The following is an 18,182-nucleotide window of genomic DNA, read 5'->3' on the forward strand; positions in this document are numbered from 1 at the left end:
AGGACCCTGATCAAACTTGGGATGACCCTGTGGACCCAGGTGCACCTATGGATGCACAAGACCCGCAACTCTATGGAGCAAAAACATCTCCCACAGAGGACACTGCAGCGTTCAACGCTCTAATTGAACGTGCTGCGGCCAATCATGGGGTGCAACTTCACTCGGACACCGTCGAGGACGACTTTCTTATGGATACTTTTGCATCCCCAGAAAGGAATATAAAAACTCTACCCATGTTGAAGGGTGTCCTCAAACCACCAAAGGACATCTTCAAGGAACCCACCAGGGCAAGAGTGATAAACCCCAGGATCGACAAGAAATACAGATCAGCGCCTGGGGACCCTACTTACATCAGAGGCCAATTACCTCTGGATTCCATTGTCGTTGCGAATGCTCGCAAGAGGGCACACTCACAAACAACAGGTGACGCTCCTCCCCCGGACAAAGAGTCCAAGGTGTTAGAGACCTCTGGCAAACGGGTTGCCGCCCAGGCAGCCAACATATGGCGCATTGCCAATACTCAAGCACTCCTCGCTCGCTACGATAGAGCGCACTACGACACATTAGAGCAACTAATCCAACATCTCCCTGACCAATACAGAGAAGGTGCAGAGATCCTCATCAGGGAGGGACAGCTCCTCACAAACGCATCCATCAAGTGTGCGCTGGATGCCGCAGACACAGCTGCCAGGGCCATAAACACTAGCGTCATGCTGCGACGACATGCCTGGTTACGAATCTCCGGATTCAAACCTGAGGTGCAAAACAACATACTCAACCAGCCTGTCAACCCCGACTATTTATTCGGCCCGGAGGTTGACACCACCCTAGAGAAAATAAAAAAGGACACGGACACTGCAAAGTCCATGGGGGCTCTCCAGACTCAGTCCTTTCGGAGCGGCTCCTTTCGTCGCCCCGGAAATAGAGGAGCAGGTAGAGGACAGGGGTCACAGCAAACATACAACAAGGGCAATACACAAACCACCTACGATAAAAACACCCGGGGTGGATATCGTGGCTCCAGTACAAAGGGCAGAGGACGCGGCTACGGCAACACCAGGTCCTCCCCCAAGAACAAGCAGTGACGCCCTCTCCCTTCCTCCCGACCACATAACACCTGTCGGGGGAAGGCTACAAAGGTTCCTGTCCACGTGGAACTCCATCACCACGGACAGGTGGGTCAAAGATATTGTCAAATACGGTTACTGTCTAGAACTAACCTCCACTCCACCCACAATACCTCCAAAAAACCGTCCTATGTCCTCAGAGCACTTAACGCTCTTACAGCAGGAGGTGCAAAGTATGCTTCTAAAAGGCGCAATAGAGGTCGTACCCGTCCACGAGCAAGGTACGGGGGTGTACTCCCTGTACTTTTTAATACCGAAAAAGGACGGGTCACTCAGACCTATTTTAGACCTGAGACCCCTAAACAGATACATTCTTTCCGAGCATTTTCACATGCTCACTCTACAGCAAGTCCTCCCGCTGCTCAAGCAGGGAGACTTTCTAGCCACACTGGACCTCAAGGATGCGTATTTCCACATACCCATTCACCCCTCACACAAAAAATACCTCAGGTTCACTGTTCAAGGGCAGCACTACCAATTCAAAGTCCTTCCCTTCGGCGTGACAACGGCACCAAGGGTGTTTACAAAGTGCCTAGCTACTGTGGCGGCACATCTACGGAGGCAGCACATACACGTCTACCCTTACCTGTACGACTGGCTCGTTCAAGCGAAGTCAGCCCAGCAATGTGCCAGCCACATGTCCCGCACCATTCACCTCCTTCACAGTCTGGGGTTCTCACTAAATTACCCAAAATCCCATCTACAGCCCGCACACGTACAACAGTACCTAGGTGCGACTATAGACACTCTGGCGGCCACAGCTCAGCCAAATTTGGTGAGAATCAACAGCATGCAAATGCTGATTTCCAAGTTCAAACCACAACACTCCCTTCCCGCGCGAGTGTTCATGCAGTTGATAGGCATGATGGCCTCCTGCATCTTCATAGTCCCCCACACGAGACTACATATGCGCCCGCTTCAGGAGTGCTTAGCACGTCAGTGGAATCAGGCTCAAGGACAGTTGAAAGACCTAGTGTTGGTGAGCGGTCGGGCATACAACTCTCTGCATTGGTGGAATCCACAAAACCTTTGCAAGGGCCGACCGTTCCAAGAGCCTGTCCCACAGATAATACTGACGGCGGACGCGTCTCTCCAGGGATGGGGAGCTCATGTACTCCATTACACAGTGCACGGACTATGGACAACACAACAAAAGAAGATGCACATCAACCTTCTAGAACTGATGGCAATCTTCCTAGCTATGAAAGCATTCAAAGTACACTTGTGCAACAAAGTCGTGCTGATCCGAACGGACAACATGACTGCCATGTACTACATACAGAAGCAGGGAGGAACACACTCTCCACAGTTGTCTCATCTGGCTCAGAGCATGTGGAAGTGGGCCATTCAGAGGAACATGTTCCTCATGGCGGAACGCCTCCCCGGCAAGGACAACCAGATGGCGGATCTGCTCAGCAGACATAGCCACCAGATGCACGAGTGGGAGTTACACCCATCAGTACTCCAACCGTACTTCCAACAGTGGGGTCATCCAGAGATAGACCTATTCGCGACAAGCGAAAACGCAAAATGCCAAAGCTTTGCCGCCAGGTTCCCACATCCGCAGTCGCAGGGCAATGCGATATGGATGAACTGGTCCGGCAGATTTGCGTACGCTTTTCCCCCAGCACCACTGATACCGCTGGTGGCACACAAACTGCGTCAACACTCACTGACGCTCGTCCTGGTTGCTCCAACGTGGGCACGCCAGCCGTGGTACACCACCTTTCTCGAACGTTCCGTGGTGCCCCATCAAAGGCTGCGGGTCAAACCCGAGCATTTGACGCAGAACCATGGAGAGATTCAGCACCCAGATCCACAACAGCTGAACCTGGCAATCTGGCTCCTGAAGTCCTAGAGTTTGGCTACCTAAACCTGCCACCTGACTGTATGGACATCATTAAGGAGGCCAGGAGACCCACTACCAGAGCTTGCTATGCAGCAAAATGGAAGAGGTTCGTCATTTATTGCAATAATAATGACATTAACCCGCTGGACGCATCCATCCAAAACATTATTTGTTACCTATTACACCTATACCGATGCAATCTGGCGTACACCTCTATACGTGTCCATTTGACCGCAATATCAGCCTATCTGCAGACCAGGCAGCACCTCTCTCTATTCAGAGTGCCTGCCATCAAAGCATTCTTGGAAGGACTCAAACGAGTCATTCCACCAAGCCACCCACCGGCTCCGATGTGGAACCTCAACTTGGTCCTCACACGCCTGATGGGTCCACCCTTTGAACCTCTACACTCATGCGAGATTCAATTCCTTACCTGGAAAGTAGCTTTCCTAGTAGCGATCACTTCTTTGAGAAGAGTTAGTGAACTCCAGGCACTAACCGTTCAAGAGCCATTTATACAGGTTCACGCCAACGGGGTCGTACTACGTACCAACCCCAAATTCATGCCAAAGGTGGTATCGCAGTTCCACATGAATCAAACCATTGAACTGCCCGTTTTCTTCCAAAACCCACAAACTGTCGCAGAAAGGGCACTCCATACACTAGATGTCAAAAGGGCCCTCATGTATTATATTGATAGGACCAAACCCTTTAGGAAAACACAACAACTTTTCGTTGCCTTTGCCCCACACCACAAAGGTAACGCTATCTCCAAAGCAGGAATAGCCAGATGGATCGTTAAATGTATTCAAATTTGCTATCAAAAGGCTAAACGCACTTTAACGATTCCCCCACGAGCCCACTCAACACGTAAGTTAGGGGCCTCAATGGCTTTCCTAGGAAACATTCCTTTGCATGACATATGTAGAGCAGCCACCTGGTCCACTACACATACATTTACCAAACACTATTGTGTAGATGTGCAATCAAAACAGCAGGCAGCTGTAGGACAGGCTCAAAACTCTTTTTCAGACCGCTGCAGCTGGCACTGGTAGCCGCCGCTAATAAGAGGGCACTGCTATATATTGTATGCACAGATATGAATTCAGCAGCCCACATGCCTCGAACTGAATATGCTACTTACCAGTATGCATCTGTTCTTGGCATGTAGGGCTGCTGACATTCATATCGCCCTCCCTCCTCCCCGGCGCCTGTAGCAGCTGCAGCTCTCAGGATTACTGTAAGCATGGTCATCACTTTCTATATCTACTCCATCACTGCCACAATGGCGAAAAACAATCTGAGGATGGAGAGGATGCCCATGCGCACTGTAGTCCAGGGGAGGAGTCACCTATCCCAGGATACTTCGAAGACTCTTCCAGGACAACAACGTGCAAACATCCGGACCCAACACTAGGCGGCGATCTATGCACAGATATGAATGTCAGCAGCCCTACATGCCAAGAACAGATGCATACTGGTAAGTAGCATATTCATTCTTCATAAAAGGAGGTAAATGTATGTAGGATGTCCCGACTGTCTCTGTGACGCCTTCCAGAGGTGTCCAGGATGTCAAGAATATAATTAGAAAAACGGGGCTGTCGTACATCCATAGCCAGGGCCCTACCCGGTCTTTCCCCCTCCCCATAGCGACACGCAGTAAAATGTTTACCACAGAAGCAAATCTCCCACTCGGCAGCATCAGTATACTCATTGAGTTTATCTCGTAGCACAGCTCTCTGAGTGCCCGAATTCTCACACCACATATTAGCCTCTAATTGTTTGAGTTCCCCCCTCCAATCTACGCAATCTGCGCCTGATGTCACGGAGCACCCCGAAACTCTTAGCGATGCAAAACCCGCGTATAGTAACTTTAAAAGCTTCCCACAATGTACTCATATGCTCCACCGTGCCCTTGTTGCGACTAAAAAATCTTGAAATCTCTTCACCTACTTCTACCTGAAAGACCGCGTCTAATAGCGCTTCGGGTACCAGCCTCCAGCAAAAAGGGGCTGCAGTGGAGTTCGGAGGAGCAATTCACCGGTGCACGGGCGAGTGGTCTGAAAGTGTTCTAGCCATATGAGTTGTGTAAACAATCCAAGGCACTACCTCACGAGAGACAATCCAATAGTCAAGGCGAGACCAAGCGGCACGGGCAGTAGTATGGTATTTGCCTTCTCTGCCCTGGATGCCCATGTCGCCACGCATCGAGTCCATGTGCCGAAAGTAACTGTGTAAGGGTTTCCTGAGTTTTGGTATAGTGATGAGGTTGGGAATGAGATAGATCGAGCGTAGGGCAAAATGCAGTATTGAAATCGCCTCCCCAAAGGATATGAGTGGAGCCTACGTTTAGGATTTGTCCCCAGAGTGAGGTGTAGTAGTCTGGGTCATCAGTGCTAGGCCCATAACAACAAGCCACAGTAACAGATTGTGTTCCCAGGACACCCCAAAGTATGCAATGCCTGCCAGAAGGGTCCACCAGGGAGCCACCCAGACCAAAGGAGTACCCCTCTTGACCAAAATCAGTGTGCCCCGTGAGTATGACGAGTAAGATGAAAATACTCTAACAGACGCCCATCTAGTTTCAAAACAAGGTAATCTTCGGGGGTCAGTGTGAGTTTCCTGAAGTATCGCTATGTGGACCTGATGTCTGTCGAGGTACGCCAGTATTTGTCTGCACTTACGGGGATCCCCGAGGCCTCTGAAATTCCATGTGAGTAAATTAATATGTAGAGAGTCAGAGTTCAATGCCATAGCATAGATGGTGAAAAATAACTAAAAGTGCCACATGGATAAAGATACGTGTATGCATTTCCAAGTGTGGATAGGTAACGCTGCTGGTGTGTTAACTTGGAACCACTGGAAAATCAACGATCGCCCACCCACAACAGCACCCCAAACGTGCCGGGACAGTCTCACCCACTAAAACCCCAATAGAACCATGACATTGCATGCCAAGAAAAAACTGATCTACATATTAATACAAAGAAAAACAACAGAAATTGAGGGGGAATGCCCATACGGGGGGTCGCCAGGGCTACACGAAATCCACCCCTCCCACAATTCCGCCTAGATAGAGTCACAGTGTCCCAATAGGGAGAAGATAGGTTAGAGGGGCGCTTGGCTCACAATAGTGTCCAACTATCCACTGCATTACGTAAAGTTCGTAACAAAAGACTGAAATAGCAATGGAAAATAACAATAACATCTAGCCTGTATCATCGGCGATGATTTATCCATGTCCATCCAAACGCCTGCAACACATTTCCAGGAAGGGGTTTCCTCGCCCAACACACAATGAAGAGTGTCCCCGTCATAGAAACAGTCAGTCATGGCCTGCCTCACCATGCCCCTTAGGGGCCACGAATTTCATACATCTACCTGCATCTGGGAGAGCTCTTCAGCCCTCCTGTGGAGAAGACGATCTAGAAGCACGGTCCGTTGATGCATCTCCAGAAGAGCGACGACGCAGTACTTTAGGAATTCCTCCACCTGGTGTGGATTCGTGAAGATGGTGTCTTTTCCCCGATAGGAAACTCGTAGTCGTGCCGGGTATAGAAGCGCATACTCAATCTGCGCCTTACGGAGCTTTTGCTTAACGGCAATGAATTTTCAGCGCGCCTCTTGCACCGCCATGGTGAAATCAGGAAAGATGGTGAATTCTACTCCTTCATATCGTAAAGTTTTTTGCTCCCTGGCCATCCTCAGGGCCACACCCCGAGCTCGATAATTGAAGAGGCGGGCCATAATTGGCCTGGGGGCCCGCCAGGGGGAGGACACTGCCCTAGTGAGCGATGCTCATGCTCCACTATGAACTGGGCAGAGAATGGGTCTTCCGCACTGGCACCACGTAGAAGCCGCTCAACATACTCCTCCATACGGCCCGTGTTGGTACTTTCTGGTACGCCAATGATTCTTATGATGTTCTGGCGACTGCGGGCCTCAAGGTCTTCATTATTAGCAGCGATCACCTTGAGTAATTTATCCATGTGCGATACCTGCTGCTGCAACTGCGAGATAGTATCTTTGTTGTCTGAGATGCGTCTTTCAGCTTTTTTAATCTGCCCATCATGTTTGTCCACTTTCTGGACTAGAAAATCTAAACAGGTATTCATGGTGTCCATTTTCCCTGACAGATCAGACATGATGTGTTGCAAGGCCAGAAGTAGCGCCTTAACCTCATCCTCCTGAGTCGGGGTCTGTGTGAGCAACATCTCCCCGAGATTCCTCCGAGCTCGAGCAAGTTGCAACCTTCTTGGCATCAAATACCAACTTAGATTGACGGCCATCAGGTTTCCCCATGGCAGTAGCGTGGACCTTGTCTCCTCAGCAGGAGTGGGCATCACAATGCGCTGCAGATGTAAGAGGGTCCACTATGAGCACCAACCAGCACTGTCACCAGGAATGAAGACCACAACTCTCCAAGTCCACAATGGTCCCCAAACCCCCGCAAACACCGGGGTCAGTCCAAGAAAGGGGGAGGGGGCTAGCCTGAGGAAGGAGGTCACTATGGGAGGCTGTGGGCACCGTGCGATGGATACACAGTACTGTGCAGATCAAACCTGTTGTTGCATTCGTCAGAGTTCCACCCTGCAGGAGAAGACATAATACCTAGCGGGCTAATTGGCAATATAGGGGTGCACAGTGTGGGCAGTACGTCCAGAAACAATCAGGGTACCGTCTCCCGGTGAGTCTATGGCATCCACTCAGCAGCGTGACAGATGCACTTCACATTCCCATGATCCAATCATGCAGACCAGCCTTGCGTCGGGCAATGCATAGCAATGGCGCAATGATAAGGTAATGTTCTCCAGTGCGACCGTTTCACCCCGCAGGCCCACGCCTGGATGAAGATTTCAGAGGGGCTCCGGTGAAGAAGTACCGGCAGTGCAGTTCCTGGCGATCTGCAGGTTGCGCCGAACCGCTATCCCTGGGGCCACAATCGTTCCAGACTTTCTTCTTTTTTTGTTTTTGTTTTTATGGGTCACCGCTGTTGGGGTACATACAATCCAGATTATCCCCCAAAAAAACAATTAGCCGACCTTCATACAGTGTCAGATGGCACCCTGCACGTGAGGCCGGCCTGACCACCGCTGAGTGCAGCGCGCACGCCAGGTCCGTCGGGTGAATATGGCCAGAGCGGCAGTCCAAGTTCGCAGCCCGGGTCACGAGCGTCAGACAAGGCAGGCTGTAATGCGGTACATAGGCGCAGCCCGATGGCACTCACCACCCTCTCGGCGTAACCGAAGTCCAGGAGGCTGAAGCAGCAGGTATTGACGGGGTGATATCAGCGTCCCGCTCCAATTCTTGCTGGCACAGTTGGGGCCCACTGACCACGTGAGAGCCACGGCACTCGAGTGCTCGCCTCAGCCGTACAGAGCACCAGGCAGGATACACTGTGTGCCCCAATGCACTCTTCGTACCGCACAAATATCCCCACAGGTCGCAGCACGCAGCCAAAACCGGCACCGGAGATGACAGGCACCGTTTGTCACTGGATCCCAGTGTAATCAGCCAGATTGAGCATCCTTGGCGGAGGATAATTGTAGGATCAGGAATCCAAGCTGCCGGAGCCTCACAGGCGTGCGGCCATCTTGGTCGTGCGCCCCCTTCATTCCCATTTTTCATCCACTAGATTTTACTATTTGATTTACTGCATCCAAAATAAAATATCATAAGCTGCAGGTGAGTTGTTGGCTCTGAGTATCACATATTTTTAGACAACTAACAAATGTTAGGTAAGCTTGTGAGAAGACCTGCCTGGCGGCTTGAACAGTGTATTAACTTTAGTAAATCAGCCATAGAGGCAAAATTTAAAGAAAACATCACCAATTGCTATTTTCTCTTACTTCTTACTTATTTTCAGTATTTTTGATTTCAACAATTAGTTTCTTTGGGGAAAACCATGAGTAGTCTAGGTAATTTGGAATTGTTTACTATTCAGAAATTAATAGCTTTCTGGGTTCACCCATGGGTTGGTTGCACATCTGTTTCTACTATAAATTGCAAGAAGGATGAAATCACGAAAAATAGGGAAATGGTCTACTTAGAAAATCTGTGGTGGAAAAAAATGTTTTTTACAACTCTTTTTTTTCCTGGAAGCTGTGAAGACTGTGATGTTAGCACAGAAAATCTTCTGTGAATGCCATCTATAAAAATAAAATAAGTATGCTTTCTTGCCCAGCACTTTTTCCCCATTTAAAAAAAAAAAATAATAATAATAATTTTTTTTTACTAATCTCTTGATTCTCTTCCAGGAAATCTGCATGGAGGTTAAAGGTGGTTGGTAGCAAATGGAAATAATTCGTTTTAGAAATATACTTTTGATTCCAGGTAGCATAGCATGACTGTCTCTCTGCCATGCTTCTGGGTAAGAACATGAGGTTGACATTTTCATGCCTTTCAAACGGGAAGAAGAACAAGAAGTCCCAAGATAGCACCTCCTCATATATGTAACTCGCTTCAATGCCATTCTCAATATTAGGGAGTTGAGACAAATACTTTGTAAATATTCTGTGTTTCTGATGGAGTCTCTACCCTCAGAATCTCCTCCAGACTGGATCTGGAAAAGTTGACAGGTTTCCTCCACCATTAGGTGGTGGTCTGATCTGGCATTGGTCCCCCCTGCCCGCTAGTTCCATCGGCAATACTGTAGGTTTGGCAGCTGTTCTAAAAGCATGTAATATTGCTAGCCTTAATCCCCCTAGCCTGTCCAACAGCAGTCCAAGGGTCTGCACAGCCAGCGCCAACCCTCTTTTTCCACTCCTCCTTCCCATGCCCTGCCTGCAAAACCACATTAGCTCACCCTCAAGGAAGCACGTGTGACCAATGGAGGACATCATCTAGAGGCATGGCAGGCCATCACCAAGGATCATTAGGTCCTTCACATCATTGAAAATGTATATGCTCCAGTTACACTCCTCTCCTTCATCCCCCCCACACCCCTCAATTTCCCCACTGTCCTATCACTTCATGCGAGTATGCTTGCATCCTTCAGCAGGAAGTCTTGACAGTTCTGAGCAAAGGGGTTGTGGGGCTTATTCAGGATCAAGGTATCCCTCTATTTTCTTGTGCCCAAGGACAGCGGACTCTGGCATATTCTTAATCTTCAGGCTTTAAATGCTATTCTCCACAAGGAAAAACTCAAGATGAGGTCATGTGTGCAAGTCCTTTTGGCTCTGGAACTGGGAGACTTGATGATGTCCCTCAACCAGCAGGATCTGTATTGTCACATACCGCTTCGGTAGTCACACAGGATGTACCTTCGTTTTGTAGTGGGTTCCCCCACTGCCACATGACAGTCCTCCTGATTGGGCTGAAACCAATACATGAAGTCTTTACCAATAGATATCTGTATTCATGTACCTCAAAGATAGGCTGCTGAAAGTGGAATCACTGCAGCTGATCTCAGACCAAACAAGATAGTGCAAGCACTCTAAATCATATGTCCAATTGTCTTTTCAGTCCTTCAAAGAGATCATCCTTTTCCCAGAGCTCTCAGACGTCTGTTCTAGCCATCCAACATGTTTTGTCTTCCGGGTGTAGCCAAAGGATTTCATCAGAGCTTGAGGTATTGTTCCAGTCAGATTAGTAGTCTGTGTTTGTGACAGTGCCCTTTAAAATGTATGCCACATAAGTATGTTTAAGTCAGAACAACCGGTGTCGGAAAAGTGTCAGCATGCTAAGGCGAAGGTTGGAGAAATGATCTGTGTGGGAACTGTTGTGAGTTTGGTGCTGATGGCAATTGGTCGTATTATTTGGAGTGCTTGCAATCTCAAATTTATTGAGATTAATCTCCCAATCCAGGAGAGCAAGGGAGTGGCAGCTCTTCCTCTTTGTTGGGCACCCTATTTTAAATCAATTCACAGTGGACTGCATACTAATGCTATTTTACTGGTAACAGAGGTGGTTTCTCTGGTCAACCTTGGTGTCAGACCACCTGAGTGATTTGGGCTCTCCATCAACCTGCCCAAGTCGCACCTGCTTCCAGCACAGTTTCTCCCAGGAGGATTTAGGATATGAACCAAATGTCTCAAGTAGGAGCTTTTCTTCCTGCCCGACTGTCCTTCACCTGTTGGGCCTCCTTACTTCATGCATCTTCTTAGTCACCCACGCTCGCTTGTTGATACGGGCCCTCCAGTAATGCCACGCTCCCAGTGGGGTTTATCATTGGGAGACTGTCCGAAAAGGTCTGGATTTCTCTGAAGGCCACAAAAATCTCCAATAGTGGTCAGTAACAAGAAATCTCGTTGGTGGGACATCCTTCTGCCCTCCACCAGCAGTGACCACACTGGTAACTGATGCCTCCAGTCTAGGGTTGGGGGCTTGGACATCATAGGACACTAGTCTCCAGCAGAGCAGCAGAGGTGCTGTATCAACCTGCTCAAGCTTGAATATGTTCACCTTGCTCTAAACTCTTCTGCCATCCCATTGGGGTTGGTCAGTTCATGTCATCACTGACAATACAACCATGATGTGGTATGCCAACAAACAGGGCAGAATGAGGACGCCAGAGTGCCATCCTGCAAAATAGCTGCACATGAGGAAGGATACTGTGGTCATAACGTAAGACTGTCACCATTCTCAACTAAACAGTATTTAGAAGCAGGCTGGAAAATGGGTTTTGAATGCTCTCACACTGCTATGCTGGTAACGTGGGTGTTTGGGTTTAGAGGCGAGTTATGAAGGATGTGCGCATAGGGAAAGTCCCTGCAGGGGTACCTGTGAAGTGCTGCACAGTAATGGACTTGGTGCTGGCACAGTCAGAGAGAGTGTTCGAAGAGGTGCAGCTTATCACACTTCAGAGAGCGGGAGGTGATTCATCCAGTTGTGTTCTCTCAGAACCTACTAATCATTCACACACTAGCAACTGGACCAAGGAAAAACCGCCATAACCTTATTGTCTCACTGGGGTATCCAAAGATGTTGAAATGGGTGCCTCACTCACTTATCATGACATGTTTCATCATTGGCACCTATGAATGAATGAATGATTTAATGTGATTTGCTAGAATCATCCTAACACTGGTATCTTGGCGCCACATTTAGTACAAGATGCTGGACGCAGAACCTAAATCCTAAAACAAGGCCTCAATCAGGGAAAAGCCCTTGAGAGTTCTTAGTTAAAATTCAAACTGGGTGCAGGGATCCAGACAAGTGAAAAGTAAAAATACCCCCTAGTATACCCGAAAAGTCCTTTATTGGTGGGGTTACTGGGGGTATGGTTAAAAATATTTAGTCAAGGTTAATATTGAGAGTTATTACTTAATTAACCTTGGTCAAAGGGAATGCAAACTTGTTTCAGCCCTCACAGTGAATCCACATGGATCTGGGGCCGCCTTCAGGGCTGAAAATGTATCCCTGCTTGACGAAACTAATGCTTCATTCTGTGTGTACGTGGGAGGCCTAAAGCTCTCACCTGAAAACCGGTAAACAAATTGGGGAGCATGCTCTAATTTTGGGTTAATCTGGCATCATGCATATCTGGCGCCAACCTGTAGTCACACATTCGTCAAGGTAATGGGACCGCCCGTGACCTACGGATAGCTGCTTAGATCGCTGCCTTCTGTAACAGGAGGCCAGCACTAAGGAGGAGCTGATGTGGCAGTGAAGTGGCCTGCCATAGGTTTGCAGAAGAGGCCTGCGTTGACCACCAGATTAGAGCTAAGCAAGGCAGAAGCGGCCTACGCCTAAGTTACGTGGTAGAAGTAGGCCTTCCTAAACAGTTTGCTAATCAAGGAAAGGAGATGAAGCCATCCGGTTGGACTGTGTGGGTTCTGACCATGTCTTTTCATCACAATGGGATGCAAATGTCTAAAATGTGTGGGCCTGTCTTAGGCACTATCCTGCTAGCGAAAAATGATTAGCAGTTGGTCGACCTGCTGAAGCACTTCCACCAGCTTAGGCAGCGACTATGTGGTGCAACCAAACAGTAAATGACATATGAGCCTGACTGGCTGTATGAATAATGTAGCACAGTCCAGTTGCTTGTGGACTACTGCAACACCTATTGCCACTATCTCAAGTAGCTCACCTAGACATTTTGGGCAATACTGGCAAGCAAAACTACATTTACAGTCTGAACATGCCACCAAAATGTCAGATAATAAAGGCACGATGGGAATACCAATAGAAGCCTGTTCGTCACCTCAAGAGGAAGACCTGACGTAGTCACTTTTGGAAGTAGGGTATCAAAGTCTCACATCTATAACAAATAAAAAAAATTGACACTTTCAACCACAGAATAGACATACTGACTTCAAAAATTGAGAAATAAGAGTAGAGAATGTTAACGACCGAGCAACAGCTCACAGAGGCTCAGGATGAAATAAAGTCTAAAGAAGAAAATGGCTCACCATGGAAAATCTCATTAAGCCTAGAATGAAAATCTTGAAGAAAAAACGACCTTATTATTATGGAGATTATGGAACTAACGGACACTGGCAAACTAGAAGACTATATTGAAAACATGCTGGCAGCACGCTTTGGCACTGACCGCCTCTTCCACCTCCTATAGTTGAACAGGATCACTAATAGTTTGCCTAACAATTATTGCCAGACTGTTCAGTTTTAGGAACAGAGTCACAGATGTCCACTTGGCTCCTGGCAATAGTATATCCCTTTATCTCACTTTACAGTCACAGTACAGGAGACTAGATGGGAATTCTTGCCTGTGAAGAAAAAGCTGCTGCAACCAGGGATCAAATATGCTGTCTTCTACCCGGCCTGCCTAAAAATAATGTACCAAAGCAAATGGAATATTCTCTCGAGCCCACTGCAAGCATCGGAATTTCTGAAGAAAATGTCACATACTGGCCCTCATCAGCGCAATCATGGGGGGGGCCTGTTTCACCATCGTCCAGATTAAGTGCACTGAATGAAGCATTTTCTCTAAATGTTGTTCCTACATTGTTTTAATTGTGATCCACTGATTTCTTGGTCTATAGGTGAGGCTGTGGCTTATTGTCTAAAAATACAATAGTGCTAAATAGTGGACTATATGTAGTCCACGGTACATGCTGAGGTTGAACGTTAAGTAACTACTTAGGAAGCCTCAAAGCTGCTAATTGTCTGCCGTCTGAGTCAAAAAGGCCAATAATCTTGATGGCAGGCAGCATTCTGTCATAGGTGCCTTAGCAGATGCCCTTCTGGCTACCTCTTGACAGAGTGGCAGGTTTGGGCTGTTTGCGATGGTATTCCTCAAGTTTAAACCCTTATAGTTCCTTTTAAGGTAACCGAGTTCCTCATTAGACTTGGCATTTCTTGGTTGGGGATGGTTGTGGGTCAGTAAAAGGGGGTGTTCTCATTTGTCAACTTCTGATTTGGAGTTGCCAATTTGGGTTGGGCAGGGGGTTGATAAATTAACGCATTGATTATTGTTCCTAAGTGTTTATAATGACAAATCAGGCACAGTGGCAATCCAGTTCCTTATGCAAGCAGGTTTTCTCAAAGTTTTACCCAAGGTAATCTGATTTGCATATTACACTACTCGTAGGGTCGTACGTAGAGTAGGCCATTTGTGTTTCTGACCTGGAATGTCAGAGGGTTAAACAACTCATGTAAAATACATCCGGTCATAACATATTTAGACAGGCACATGATTGATGTTGGCTCGGTCAAGAAACGCACTTAACCAGACACACATAACCAGCAGTGAGCAGCACTTTGTGCCACATCCTCATACTCCTCTTAAACTAGGGAGGTAGCAATTCTCATTAGCAAAGGTATCCACTTCCAGTCAAAGTCAAAATGTATTGTTTCAGTTAATTAAAACCATAGCAATGCAATTACTAAAACGGAGTACTGCAATAAAAGATTTGTTTCCTAAAAGTCATAAAATCTTTTGTTTAACAATTATTAGATTTATAGAAATATTATCGTTCAGTCGATTTAATTATTAAAAATGCAGACGTTTTCAGAGTACGTAGTTTACAGTTAGTGAATCTGGAGCAGTGTTTGACACTTCCACTCTACATGCTCGAAGTTGGACATTCACAGGAAATATATTACCATAGATGGATCTCAAGGGGCAAACATATTACCATTATAGCAACTATGGACCAAATGTGGGTGAACGCCGATTTTTCTGTAACCTGTGCAGCCAAATACTTTCCTTTCACATCAAAAATACTTCAAACATTTCAACAGTGCATTGTAGTCTTTCCTACATGGATATCATATAGGCATACATCTGCACCAATAGCGGCACTAAACACCAGGAAGGCAGAGCACACGTTGGTAGATGTCTAGCAGATTAGACATCCAATGAGTAAGGAATGTTCAGATACCTTATCAATGCACAACAGGTGGTTGAGACTGAATTACTGGGTGTCTACTTTCAATGCCAGCTCCTAGGTGTTCGATGTGCAACATATGGCCAAGACTTTATCCAACCGTTCCCCATTCCTGCTGAATTTACAGTTTCCAGGTGTGCAGAGGGCATCTATGAATTAGAGGATGAGCTGAGGAACAACATTGTTGAATACTTTAAACTCAATATGGGCTTGGTCGATGACATGAGTACTGTCTGAGAAGTGTTCAGAGTTGTCACCTGGGGATTATGTATAGTCAAACAAGACTGGGTTCTCAAGGTTTTCAGAGCTCTTCTGGGGAGATTGCAGCAGGAATTTAAAGAGCTTTAAATATTATACGCCAACACAGACGCCACTATACTGGTGAACATTCTGAATATGAGAAATTAGTTGAGAGAGAACGCAAATACCTTGGCATGAGAGGCATAGCACACATTTATGATGAACGAGAGTGCCCACAAAAATCACTAGCCAATTTGATCACGCAGCCATGGGGAACTGATAATATATACTTTGAGTGCTTGGGGGACGGGGCTGTATATCAGGTAGCCAGATTCTTACCACATTTACAGACTTCTATACCAACCTAAGCTCTACCAGATCTCTTCATGCATCAGTCCATGTTAATAAGTACTTAGAGGGTACCACTGAAGCATGGTTAGAAGATACCCATAGGCAACATCTGGACCAACCATTTTCCACTGAGGAAAATTTGGTAGTCCAAAAGGTTTACCAGCTGGTAAAGCCGCAGGCATAGATGGGCTCCCTTCTGAATTCTATTGAAGGGCATGCTGACATATTGGCGTCACGTTTGCTTGTCCTATTTAAAGAATCATGGGTTAAACGAACTCCAGCAACAATGAGAGAAGCACTCTTCTTTACTTTGTTAAAGCTCGTAAAGCTGAGTCGACTCCTAAAGATCACCTTCACTCATAAATTACAATACTAAAATCCTTGCTAAAATAATAGTGAATCAGCGGGTTCCTGTTTATCCAGATCAAGCCAGTATTATTCCTGGGAGGTTGACCTAGAATAATTTATGTCGATTGTTTGCTCTAGTTCACCAACTAGATCTGCAGCTAGAAGAAACCACAGTATTCCTAGACACTGAGAGCTTTTGTAGACTGGATCAGGCTATTTTACTCCAGTCCACCGGTGCTGCTCAGAAGTAGTGCTCCGTTCTGTTCACCTATAATGATTTCCCATGGTTTCCACTTTCCCCATTTTATTTGCAAGAACACTGAAACAGCTAACCGCTAATCTTTTGGACAGCATTAATCTGGACGTGCCTTCGATTTACCTCAAGCAGGCTACGAGTCTTGCTGTATGCGGACATGTGACTCTGTGAGGGATCCCCAAAATAATCTTTACACTCTATTTAGCTCAGCAAGGTTTGGCAGTGGGCATTGTGAAAGATTATCTTTTGGCCCGTTCAGAATTTCATTGTTTATCTCGCCAGTAATCACTATTCAAGTCCCCAAGTGTCATGTAGTTTCTCGAATGCCAGAACAGCATGTTTCCTCTTTCGCTTTTCATACTGCCTCAGAGGGACCCTAATTGGATGTTCATTTTCCTCATGGGTTCTCTGTTTGAGCTCATGCAGTGAAGACCGTGTTTCTGATCTCAGTCTTCCACAGCTCAGCACGTTAACAAGCTCCAAACTGTGTCTGTTCATTCCCCATTGGCTTTGTTTTTCTCTGGTAAACTGGTTCTCGTGACAACGGCTTAATTCCTGCCGAAGATAGTTACTCCATAAATCAATCAGTAAGCCTGCCTTCCTTCTGTGTTTGTCCCCGCTCTGCCTAGGAAGAGGAGGAGAGACTCCACCATTTGGATCCTTACAGCACTCTCATATTTTCCGTTGACAGAACCCTGGAAATCTGGGCTGATACATTTGTGTCTAAAGGGGCAAATCTGTTCATAAAAGAATATTGTGGAGATGGATAGTACTGTGCATTAAGATCTGCTATGCACTCGTCACAAAAGATCCCCCTGAAGGTATTAAGGCCCATCCACCAAGACGAATGCTGCCTCTTGGTAAACATTGTTTACCCCGAAACCCAAACCCCGCACGCCATTACAACGCGGTCGTTAAAAGACCGCGTTGTTACAACGCATGCCATTAGTCCGCAAGTCGGAACAAACGACTTGGTCTAGGGGTCAGAAGGTGTTGGATTTAAATACCTTTCCTACTTTTGCACAGACTGGAGTTGGAATAGTAAGTCACACTATTCCACCATCCAGCGGCCCCCCCCTCCCCCCCGAGCAAATCGTTGTTTCGACTTGCGGTGTAATGGCATGCGTTGTTACAACGCGGTAGTTGTAATGACTGCGTTGTAATGGCATGCGTAAAAAAAGCATGTTCCTGTTTCTTCTGCCTCGTCCTCATCCTGGGTGGGTACACATTTTCACCAGACTCCAGATTTGTCTCAGTTCTGAAGTCAGCAGGGATTGCTATTTTGCCAGATCGGTATTACAGGGCTTCTTGGTGTGACTATCTCCTCAAGCCCACCACCTAGGGCACATTGCTCGGGTATTGATTCAAGAAGTAATTAATCTATACACAGAAGTATGTATGAGAAGAAAAACGTACTCCCTTTGGTAAAGATCTTTCTGGCAAATACTATACCTGTAGATTTCTCTCTGATCCCACCCCACTCCCCATTCAGAGGAGTGGTATTGGATGCATTAATAGAGTTCCAACTTGCTACACTGCATAATTATTTGTCAATTTTGTTGGCCTTGTGTCTGCCTCTGAGGGCTTTAAAAAATGGATGAAGAATTGATGTTAAGGCACCAGGGTGGTACCTGTATGGCTCTGGTGCTGCAATATTCACGGTGGAACCCGATGTCAAAACGGTGCAGGAGAGCTGCAACTTTTACAATACAACCTGG

The 18,182-nt window shown here is 46.9% G+C and overlaps 1 protein-coding gene across 4 annotated transcripts in view; it reads left to right on the forward strand.

Moving 5' to 3' along the window:
• BEND7 (BEN domain containing 7) overlaps positions 1 to 18,182 on the forward strand; it is a 398,804-nt gene that overhangs the window by 335,590 nt on the left and 45,032 nt on the right. The gene's annotated exons all lie outside the window — the stretch shown is intronic.

Source organism: Triturus cristatus, chromosome 4_1, assembly GCF_964204655.1.
Source record: "Triturus cristatus chromosome 4_1, aTriCri1.1, whole genome shotgun sequence".
NCBI lineage: Eukaryota > Metazoa > Chordata > Amphibia > Caudata > Salamandridae > Triturus > Triturus cristatus.